Source organism: Leptonychotes weddellii, chromosome 16 (genome assembly GCF_054177405.1).
Source record: "Leptonychotes weddellii isolate Sample4059 chromosome 16, ASM5417740v2, whole genome shotgun sequence".
NCBI lineage: Eukaryota > Metazoa > Chordata > Mammalia > Carnivora > Phocidae > Leptonychotes > Leptonychotes weddellii.
This window is the reverse complement of record NC_138384.1, coordinates 46258318-46269535: the sequence shown is the minus strand read 5'-3', so window position 1 is coordinate 46269535 and position 11218 is coordinate 46258318.

The following is an 11218-nucleotide window of genomic DNA, read 5'->3' as shown; positions in this document are numbered from 1 at the left end:
CTCCCCTCTTTGGCCAGAAGAGCAGCTGGAAGCGGTCTCGAGGGCTTAGGCCACTTACGGGGTTGGAGAGGCGCTAGAAGCCTGCTCCTGCCAATGGGGCCGCAGGGTCCTGGGCACGCGGTGGCGGTGGCGGGGCGGTGGGCGGGGCTCGCGCGAGGATTGGCTGGAGTAAACACAGGGGGCGTGGCTGTGCCCAGGAAAAGAGGCGGGACCCCGACCAAAGAAACCGATTGGGCAGAACATGCTGACGTTTGTTCTGAGAATCCTCATGCCCCGGCTCCTTCTTGAATCCAGTGGAGAAACAGGTTCAGAGAGCGCGGGGTTTCGACCAGGGTTGTTAACTGATCTTCTCGTGCCCTTGGTTTTTTGTTTTTGTTTTTTTTTTTTAAGATTTTATTTATTTATTTCAGAGAGAATGAGAGAGAGCACACGAGAGGGGGGAGGGTCAGAGGGAGGAGCAGACTCCCCGCCGAGCGGGGAGCCCGATGCGGGACTCGATTCCGGGACTCCAGGATCATGACCTGAGCCGAAGGCAGTCGCTTAACCGACTGAGCCACCCAGGCGCCCTCGTGCCCTTGGTTTAGGAATTCACTGGCTGAATTGAATGGTGTGGAACTAGCTCAGTTTCAGTTTCTAACTCACTTTCTAAGGAAGGTGATTAGTAATTGTTTAGTAATAAAATCTACCATTACTGTTTTACGAGTAATACATTTTTCAGTCACTTATTAATCGCCAGGTGGTGTTCTATGGTCGAGCTTAAGAATAGGATTCCAAGTTTATAAAGCCTAATCTTACAAAATAAATCATTAAAATTTATGATAATAAAATGGGTTGAGTGCTTATTATGAGCCAAGGGTAGTGCTGAAAAACAGGGGCTTAGGGGCGCCTGGGTGGCTCAGTTGGTTAAGCGACTGCCTTCCGCTCAGGTCATGATCCTGGAGTCCCTGGATCGAGTCCCGCATCGGGCTTCCTGCTCGGCAGGGAGTCTGCTTCTCCCTCTGACCCTCCCCTCTCTCATGTGCTCTCTCTCATTCTCTCTCAAATAAATAAATAAAATCTTTTAAAAAACAAACAAACAGGGGCTTAGTTTTAATACTAATAATTACTAAAAATCATTAATCACACCGAAACAGCTAATACGTATGCATCCTGGGAGCCAGGCACAGCTCTAAACATTTCACCAGCATTTACCCCTCACGACCTCCTGGTGGAGTCCCAACATTATTATTGCCGTGTTGTATATGAGGAAACAGAGACTCACAGGGGTGATGGCACCTGCCCAGGGTCACCAGCTGTTTGCTAAAGGACAGATGAGAATCTTCCCCTTTCATATAGCAGTTAGGAGTCCAGGTCTGGAGGTTCAAAATCCTGGTTCAAATTCTGGCTCTAGCACTTCCACACTGAGCAACAGGGCAACAGGGTTAAGTTTCCTTAACCTCATTGTCCCTAGGTTTCCTCATTTATAAGGTGGGAGTGATACCAGTATCTGTCTCATAGTGCGGCTCTGGAGGCTAGTTTGATTTATGGAAAGCCCCTCAGTGAATGTTATATATCATCGTTTTGATTTGTTGTTAATTTTGGTGTATGGTGTGAGGTAGGGCCCTTTTACATATGGCTATCCAGTTGTCCCAGCGCTGTTTGTTGAAGAGATTGTTCTTTTCCCAGTGAATTGTGGCACCCTTGTCAAAAATCCACTGGCTTTAGGGCGCCTGGGTGGCTCAGATGGTTAAGCGTCTGCCTTCGGCTCAGGTCATGATCCCAGGGTCCTGGGATCAAGTCCCACATCGGGCTCCCTGCTCGGCGGGAGGCCTGCTTCTCGCTCTCCCACTCCCCCTGCTTGTGTTCCTGCTCTCACTATCTCTCTCTCTGTCAAATAAATAAATAAAATCTTTAAAAAAAAAAAAAAAAAATCCACTGGCTTTAAATTCCTTCTTTGTTATACTTGACCGGCCCTAAAGAAGCAGTTAAGCGGCACCTGAGTGGCTCAGTCGGTTGAAGGTCTGAGTCTTGATTTCAACATGATCTCAGGGCCATGAGATCGAGCCCTAAATCGGGCTCAGTGCTGCATATGGAACCTGCTTGAGATTCTCTCTCTCCCTCTTCCTTTCCCCCACCCTTGCCACTTGCACTCTCTCTAAACAATAAAATAAAATAAAAAAGAAGCAGGTAAGAGCATGGAATTTCAAGGCTGGGCATGGCTGGGTTTGCTACTTCCTGGCAGACCTTGGACAAGTCCCCCCAACTCTCTGAGATCTCGTTTCTGTCTCAAAACAGGCTGAGCAATCCCTACCTTAGAGGGATGTTGTGAAACTACATGGAAACCACACATTTCAGGAGGACTTGGTGATATCCTCATGTTATCTTGTTGTTTCATATCCATTATATAGATGCAGAAAACTGAGGCATGGAGAGGTGAAGCTGCCCACCTAAAGTTCTGCAGGCAGGAAGTAGGCAGAGGGCAGATTGGCTGACTCCCAGTCCTGTGGTAAACTCCTACACCTATCCCTTCAGACCCGAGGTGGCTCGTGGCCAGGCACTCATTGGCACCTGGCAGAGCCTGGCAGCTTCCAACAGCCTTGAGAACACTGGAGCCCAAGGGAGTCCAGCATGCATGGTATGGAGGAAGGGGGCCTGGCACTGAGCATTCCTGGGACTGCAGGCCAGGCTGGTCTTCCTTCTTTCCTTCCCTCAGTTCTGTGAGCTCAGGGCTCTACCCTTCCCTAAAAGGGGAGCCCTGTGGAGGAAGGGGCAGCTTGGTGGGCTGTGGATGTCCAGAGCTCAGGTATGTCTTGCCTGAAAGGCCCTCAAAGGTTGGGTTCACCCAGCCCAGTCACAAGGTGAGCTGGGCACATCCCACACCCAGTGCCCACAGGAGACACAGCAGTCAGGGACCAGTGTGTGTTGGGCCCTGGGGTTCTGGGCACAGGGGACACAGTGGAGAATGAGACAGAAGCCCCAGCCACTGTGGGGCACACAGCACAGAAGGACAGCTGGTCCCAATAAAAGGCCACTTGAACCACCTGCCTCAAATGGACCACACAAAAGGGTTTGCTTGAGACAAAACTCTGCCATCCTGGCTCACACTTTTATAGTCCAGACCAAATCCAGGGTGCCTTCTGAATATATTGCCCAGCTTCACTGAAGTGTAAGGACTGCACATCAACCCCTATGGGGGAGGGCTGTAGTATCACCCCCCTCCACAGATGAGGAAACTGAGGCACAGAGGAGCCAAGCGACTCACCAGTGGTCACACAGCTAGTAGGTAGAAAAGGAAACTAAAACTGAGACACAGAAATGAGTCCATTTCATCCTAGAGTTCACAACATGTACATTTTATTTTGTTTTTATTTTTTTAATTTTTTACAGAGGGAGAGCACGAGTGGGGGGAGGGGCAGAGGAAGAGGGAGAGAGAGAATCCCAAGTAGGCTCCACGCCCAGCATGGAGCCAGACGCAGGGCTTGATCCCACGACCCTGAGATCCTAACCTAAGCTGAAATCAAGAGTCAGATGCTTAGCTGACTGAGCCACCCAGCCTCCCCACAACATGCAGATTTTAGTCTCCACTGTGTAGCCAATCTCAGGACCAGGAGAATATTAATGATTTCTTCTGACAAAACCATAGGAGGGCTCCCTGACACAATCAGGGGACGCATCTCGAAGAAACATGCAGGGTGCCTCTAGCTCTTCCCAGCTTGCTGGGCGGGCCGGACCCATGTTGGGCCATGTCTGGGGGCCAGGCCCTGCCCCACACTCTTCACAAGCAGCCTGTCACAGAAGCATCACGTAACCCTGGGAGGAGTGAGTGCCATGGGGCCCAAACAGAATAAACAAACTTACACTTATTTTTGTGTCCTCAAGAGTGCAGGGGTCAGGCCTGGGCGTTTAGCATTGTCATTATTTTTATACTGAGGGTTTTTTTGTTCCCCTTTGCTGTGTGGCATACAGCCTGCGCTCGGGGAACACTGGTTGCGTGACGGGGACTGAGTCATCATGTGGGCTGTAGAGAGTCTCAAAGAGGATCAGCGATTTGCCTGAGGACACACGCCTCAGGTAGACGGTAGAGAAGGTTTTTTTTTTGTTTTTTTTTTTAAAGATTTTATTTATCCATCTGAGAGAGAGAATGAGAAAGAGAGAGCACGAGGTGGGGGAGGGTCAGAGGGAGAAACAGACTCCCCGCTGAGCAGGGAGCCCGATGCGGGACTCGATCCCGGGACTCCAGGATCATGACCTGAGCCGAAGGCAGTCGCCCAACCAACCGAGCCACCCAGGCGCCCCTGCCAGGTTGTATTTTCATTCATCTTCTCACCAACCTCGTGAGGTGAGTGCCATTACTATCCCCATTTAACAGATGAGGAATACTCTGGTTTCTCTTCAGGTCATATAAATCTTTCGCCTTTTAACAGATGAGGAAACTGAGGCCCAGGGCTTGGGGAGCCTGCCCTATGAATCCTGAGCCCAAACTTGTAACCTAAATCAATGGTTCTCCACTCTGCACCCCCTTTTTATAACACATTTTTTAAAGATTTTTTTTATTTATTTGGGAGAGTGAGACAGAGATAGTGAGAGAGAGCATGAGCGGGGTGGAGAGGGAGAAGCAGACTCCCGCAGAGCAGGGAGCCCTACACTCAATCCCAGGACCCTGAGATCGTGGCCTGAGCCGAAGGCAGACACTTTTAACCAACTTACCCACCCAGGCGTCCCAACACATTTTTTTTTAAATGTCCCCTCTGCTGGGGCGCCTGGGTGGCTCAGTCGTTAAGCGACTGCCTTCGGCTCAGGTCATGATCTCAGGGTTCTGGGATCGAGCCCCGCATCGGGCTCCCTGCTCGGCGGGAAGCCTGCTTCTCCCTCTCCCACTCCCCCTGCCTGTGTTCCCTCTCTCGCTGTGTCTCTCTCTGTCAAATAAATAAATAAAATCTTTAAAAAAAAAAAAAAAAGTCCCCTCTGCTTTCCCAACATGAAATTTATAATAATATCAGCTAACTCCACAATTCATCTCAAAAAAATAAAAATAAAATCAGTGCCATTCCATAGCGGACTATAATACAGCGGAGAAGAAACAAGAGGAAAAGCACTGATCGCTGTAATTTGTAATTTCCATAGAGCTCAGGAGTGAGCACACAGAAGACACGCAGGCTGGGTGATTGCATCGGTAATGAGCCAGTAATTACAGATCAGCCGGCGCAGGGCTACCGTGTTGCTCTGTTGGTGGCCTGGCAGAGCCATTGGGGATGTCATCGTCCTTACTAAGTGGGCAAAGGTTATCGCAAACATTCTGACGAACAGAACACTGTCTTCTGATTTACCCGTTAGGTGGATCCCTGGGACATTCAGTGATACTAAAACTGTATTAAAAACACTTGGGAGTCTGTAGGGTTGGCAGAATGGGATTCTCGGCTCGGGTAAGGAGTTTTTCCTCCACGTGAATGTTCCGAGGACATCAGGAAGTCGAGAGGGACCCAGGAAGTTTCTCTGTTACTTGGGGCCGTCCTGCCCCCTGGAAGGGCCTGGCATTTCCAGCTCCCACCCACTCGTGCGCTAGTCACCATGACAGCGGGAAGGGCCCCTGCAAGTCACCCGAATGCCCCAGAGGACTGGCAGCCTCAGCAGCTTCTGGGAGCTTGTTAGAAATGCAGAGGGTGCCTGGGTGGCTCAGTTGGTTGGGCGACTGCCTTCGGCTCAGGTCATGATCCTGGAGTCCCTGGATCGAGTCCCGCATCGGGCTCCCTGCTCGGCGGGGAGTCTGCTTCTCCCTCTGACCCTTCCCCCTCTCATGTGCTCTCTCTCGTTCTCTCTCAAATAAATAAATAAAATCTTTAAAAAAAAAAAAAAAGAAATGCAGAGTCCTGGGCCACTGGGCCTGCCGAGACAGAGGCCATAGGGTCACCTCCAAGGGACAACCCTTCTGAGGAGCCACGTTCCTGGAGTTCACGAGCCACACGTGCTGGTGGCCACCAAATTGGACAGCATGGATGGGACATCTGCATCAGGACAGCACTGCCTGAGGTGAAGATTAAACATGGCAGGATGGCTGGGGTGAGGGTGTGTCTGTTGCCATGGTCCCTGCCCCAGGCTGGTCAGAAAGGCTTTCCCCTCGGGGAGGGCCTTGCCACATCAGTGCATGAGTATCTGTCTCTCGGGTGGGAGGGCCCACGTTCAGCTGGGGTGAGCTTTGATCCAGGGGGTTCCCATAGTTGTCACACCCATGGGGTCCATCTGTGTGTGTTCTGAGGTCTTGTGAAATTCGAATGGTGGCTGAAGGCTGGCTCACCTTTGGAGCATTCAGAGCATTTCTTGTCTGCGTGGCTCACCTGGGATTTGTCTTCTGAAACTGCTCTGAAGCCCTGTTCAGAGTGTGACCCTGGCAAGTCCGCTGTCCTGTGGAAAGGACATTGTGTTCATGCCACAAGTGTTTGTAAAGCCTGCGGGTCCCTAGGGACCATCCCCGGTTTGATGATTCATGAAGAGGACTCGGTTTATAGTCATACTCACTACATGGGGCCATGTAGGGGCCATGACTCATTACAGTAAAATGACGCAGATCAAAATCAGCAAAGGGATAAGGCGTATGGGGTGAAGTCCAGGGGAGACCAGCACCAGCTTTCAGAGTCCTCTCCCCACGGAGCCACACGAGCCACATCAATTCCGCCAGCAGTAAGGTGGGACAACGCATGTGGAATGTTCTCCACCAGGGACATTCATCAGAGACCCAGTCATCGCCCAGAGTTTGTACTGGGGGCTAGTGCCACAGACGCCCTCAACCCGGGATGCACCAAAATTAGAGACTCCCAGAAGGAAAGCAGGTGTTCAGCAGCAACCACATTAAAAAGTCACCTATCATATGATTCCACTTATATGAAAATTCCACAATAGGTAAATCCAGAGACAGAAAGCAGATTGGTCGCTGCCGGGGGCAGGGCTGTGGAGAATGGAGGGTAGTAAATGCTTAATGGGGAGGGGGTCTACTGTTTGGGTGATGTAAATGTCTCAGATCTAGATAGTGGTGATAGTCACACAACATTGAGTGTACTAGATGCCACTGAGTTGTTACTTTTATTTTTTTTAACGATTTTATTTATTTATTCATGAGAGAGAGAGAGAGGCAGAGGCAGAGGGAGAAGCAGGCTCCCTGCTGAGCAGGGAGCCCGATGTGGGACTCGATCCCAGGACCCCAGGATCATGACCTGAGCCGAAGGCAGACGCTTAACCATCTGAGCCACCCAGGCGCCCTGAATTGTTACTTTTAAAGGGTTGCTGGTTACTTTGATCTTTATGTGCACTTTACCTCAATTGAAAAGAAAAAAAGAAAAACCAGTCCAGTTCCTCCGTTCCTAACAGGCAGAAAAGACACTGGTCTCTCAGGTGGGAGATAATGGGCCTCTCGCTCTCACTCATTATGATCACCAGTGCTCTGGGTTGAATTGTGTCGCCCCAAAAATATGTGTTGAGACTTAAAAAAAAAAAAAAAAAGGGCGCCTGGGTGGCTCAGTTGGTTAAGTGACTGCCTTCGGCTCAGGTCATGATCCTGGAGTCCCGGGATCGAGTCCCACATCGGGCTCCCTGCTCAGCAGGGAGTCTGCTTCTCCCTCTGACCCTCCTCCCTCTCATGCTCTCTGTCTCTCATTCTCTCTGTCTCAAATAAATAAAATCTTAAAAAAAAAAAAAAAATATGTGTCGAGGTCCTAACCTCCAGGATCTCGGCATGGGACTGTATTTGGGAATAGGGTTGTTGCGGATGTAATTAGTTAAGATGAGGTCGTGTTGGAGGTGGGGGGCGGCAATCCAGTATAACTGGAGTCTCATAGGGAGAGGGAAATTCAGATTCAACACCCACAGGGGGAGACCATATGAAGCCATCCAGGGAGAAAGTGAGAAGCGGGAGGCAGACACTCAGTGACACAGCCACAAGCCCGGGAACACCAGGGCCTGTCAGAAGCTGGAAGAGGTGGGGAAAGATCCCCCTGTATTAACCGTGTTTTAAATTTTGTGTAACATGATACTCTGATATTTTAAAACTATATAAGTGGCCAGGCACCTGGGTGGCTCATTCGGTTAGGCATCTGACTCTTGATTTCGGCTCCAGTCATGATCTCAGGGTCGTGGCATTGAGCTGCACGTCAGGCTCTGCACTCAGCGTGGAGTCTCCTTGTCCCTCTCCCTCTGCTCCTCCCCCGTGTTCTCGCTCTCAAATAAATATTTAAAATACACTTATTTTATATTATTTTATACTATTATATATAATATACTGGGGCTATATTATATTTATTATTATATTATATACAATTATATGTAATAAATATATATTATATTATGTATTGATATACTATATATTATTTATATATATTTTTATTTGTATATATTTTGTTTGTATATATTTTATGTATATATGTATGTATGTACGTATATATGTATTATGTACGTATATTTTATTTATATATGTAAATATACTTATTTGTATATATTTTAATGGTCTCAGGAGAGGCTGCCTCTCCCAGAGCCAGCCAATTCCCAGAGATAGTGAAGGGCATGCCTCTCCGCTGCAAACCAACCCATCTGGAGCCAACACCGCCCAACCACCAAGCCACAACTTCCCCTGCCCTAAGTCATCCCAGGGCCAGGTACCAGGCAAGTGGGGACAGCCCTGGTGCCTCAGAGCCCACTGGAATCATCCAGACTGGCCAGACCTGAGCAGTGCTCTTCCTTGCTTTGGCTTTCCTATGGAAACCCCCGCCCTCAAAACTGGCCTCGCTTTTCTCTCCTTTTCCTGCCCCCAGTTGACACTGGTACTTCCCAGTGTAGCCCTGGGACTACAGGGATGTGCCACATTTTGTTTATTCATCTGTCATGCATGATCGCTTTCATGTGCATTCAGAGTGTGACTGTCACAAACCTCAGATGGTTTTCATTTAGGGGGCTCCACCCAGTGGGGGCACTCAAGCAACCTTTTGGGTCTAGAGTGAGACCAGCGATCTCAACCATGATGCCTTTCAGCCGCTGGGGGGTCCTGCTCAGTTATGAGGTCTTCTCTGTATAGTTAAAATGGCACCAAAGCTTGCAAGTAATCAGTTTAAAAACCTCAGTGAGAATAGATTCATTAATGTCTCCCTCACTTTTGATGTATTAACATGCTTTTCTGAGGGATGAAGTGGTGAATTAAACCAGTTTATCAGCCAGGAATTCTTTGGCTGGGATGAATAGAAAACCCACCTCCACCTGGCTTAAACAAATAGGGGAGTCATGGGCTTTGGCCAACTTCAAAGTCCAAAGTGAATGTGCTCAGGTAAGGTTTGATCCAGGAGCTCAACAGTTTCACCAGATTTGTCCTGTCTGCTTACTTCAGTTCCTGAAATGTTGATTCATCTAAGAGCGAGTCCCTGTTTTAGTTTCCTAGGGCTGTGGTAACAAAGTACCACAAACTTGGTGGCTTAAAACAACAGAGATTTATTCTGTCAATTCTGGAAACTAGAAGTCCAAAATCAAGGTGTACGTAGGGCAGTGTTCCTTCCAAAGGCTTGAGGGGAGGATCCTTCCTTGCCTCTTCCAGCTTCTGGTGGCTCCTGGTGTTCTTTGGCTTGTGGCCACATCACCCCCGCCTCGGTCTCCCATCCCCACATGACCTTCTTCTCTGTGTCTGTGGCCTTTCCTCTTGTAAGGATGCCTGTGGTTGGATTCCCAGTATAAGGTCACCTCAAGCCTTTAATTATTTCCAAACAAGGCCACACTCTGTGTGGATGAGTGTGAATTCTGGACACTGTTTAACCCACTGCCATCCCTAGCAGCTCTGTCTAGGTGGCTTTGCCAGCGACAGTTCCGTGCATTTTTTGCTCATGGCCAGCAAGAAAGCATCTTTGCTCCGGCATTCTTAGCAGAGGTCCTGAGATTCTTTGTGCTTGGCCCAGCTTAGGTCAGGCCCATTTCTGAATCAATCACAGTGATCAGGGATGGGAGTGCTGATTGGCCAAACTAGGCCATATATTCTTTGCCTAGAACGGGGGATGGAATGTAGAGGACACAGAGCTACATGTGTCCCCAAGAGAAGGCAGGACCGTTGGGGAGGTGAAGGGTGGATCTCAGAGGTGACAGACGTTCACTGTAACTAGCAATGCCAACAGCTTTTATCTCGTACCCCAGCACATGAGGTGCATGGGATGTTGTGGTCATTTGGGTCATGATGGCACAAGGTGGGGAACCACTTCCTTCAGGACTGCTGCACTTCCCAGCCTCCCAGGGAGTCCCCTTGTTAGAGAGCACCGCAAGATCTCTGCTGCTTGCTCAGATCTCAGTGGATCTACCTCACCTGGGATATTGTCACAGGGCTCCATGTTTGTTTCCAGGCAGCTTTGGAAAGCGCCTCCAGAAGAGAGGTTTGTGGGCTGTCCAGTAGTGCCCTGGGGCTGGGGCCATGGTGGGGGCAGGGGTGCTCCTCCTTTCCCTTTGGCCGGGGTGCATCCACTTTCATGTTTTATACAGTAGGCTCCTAGGTAGTTTCCTTAGAGCAGTATCTTCTCAACATTAGGCGTCCGCGTGCCCCCTGCTTGGGTGTTTGCCGAGCAGCCACCTTCTTTCTGCCTAAGATGCCAGCTACCTGCACCAAGATTCTCCTGACCCATTGATTTCAATCAACACCCCTTAAGCCTTTCACCCACAACTGTGAGTGGACAACCAGTATCGTATGCCATGAATGGAAGTTTGCTGTAGGAGTAAATAAAGGAACTTCAGATTGTCCACCCCAAGTGCAGAGCCGCAGAGTCCTGCTCTGCCTGAAAGAGGAGACAGGGAGATAGATGCAGGTGTGAAAGCCGCTTCCTTATTTTTTTTAAGATTTTATTTATTTTTTGACAGAGAGACAGAGAGAGAGGGAGAAGCAGGCCTCCTGCGGAGCAGGGAGCCGGACGCGGGGCTCGATCCCAGGACCCTGGGATCATGACCCGAGCCGAAGGCAGACGCCTAACGGCTGAGCCACCCAGGTGCCCCGAAAGCCGCTTCCTTATTGAGGTGACCAGAAGGATCAACAGACTCAAAAAGGGAACGCTGACTTCTCAGGTGGATAGAGATACAGCCCCACCTCCTCCCCACCCCACCTCACCCTCACCAACCCACAGTGGACATGTAGCATGAGTGAGCAAAATAAACTTGTGTTCAACCACTGAGATGTGACACTTAACTGTGTTGGCACAGCATTAATCTGGCTCATCCTGACACGCTTAGTTATCCTTGG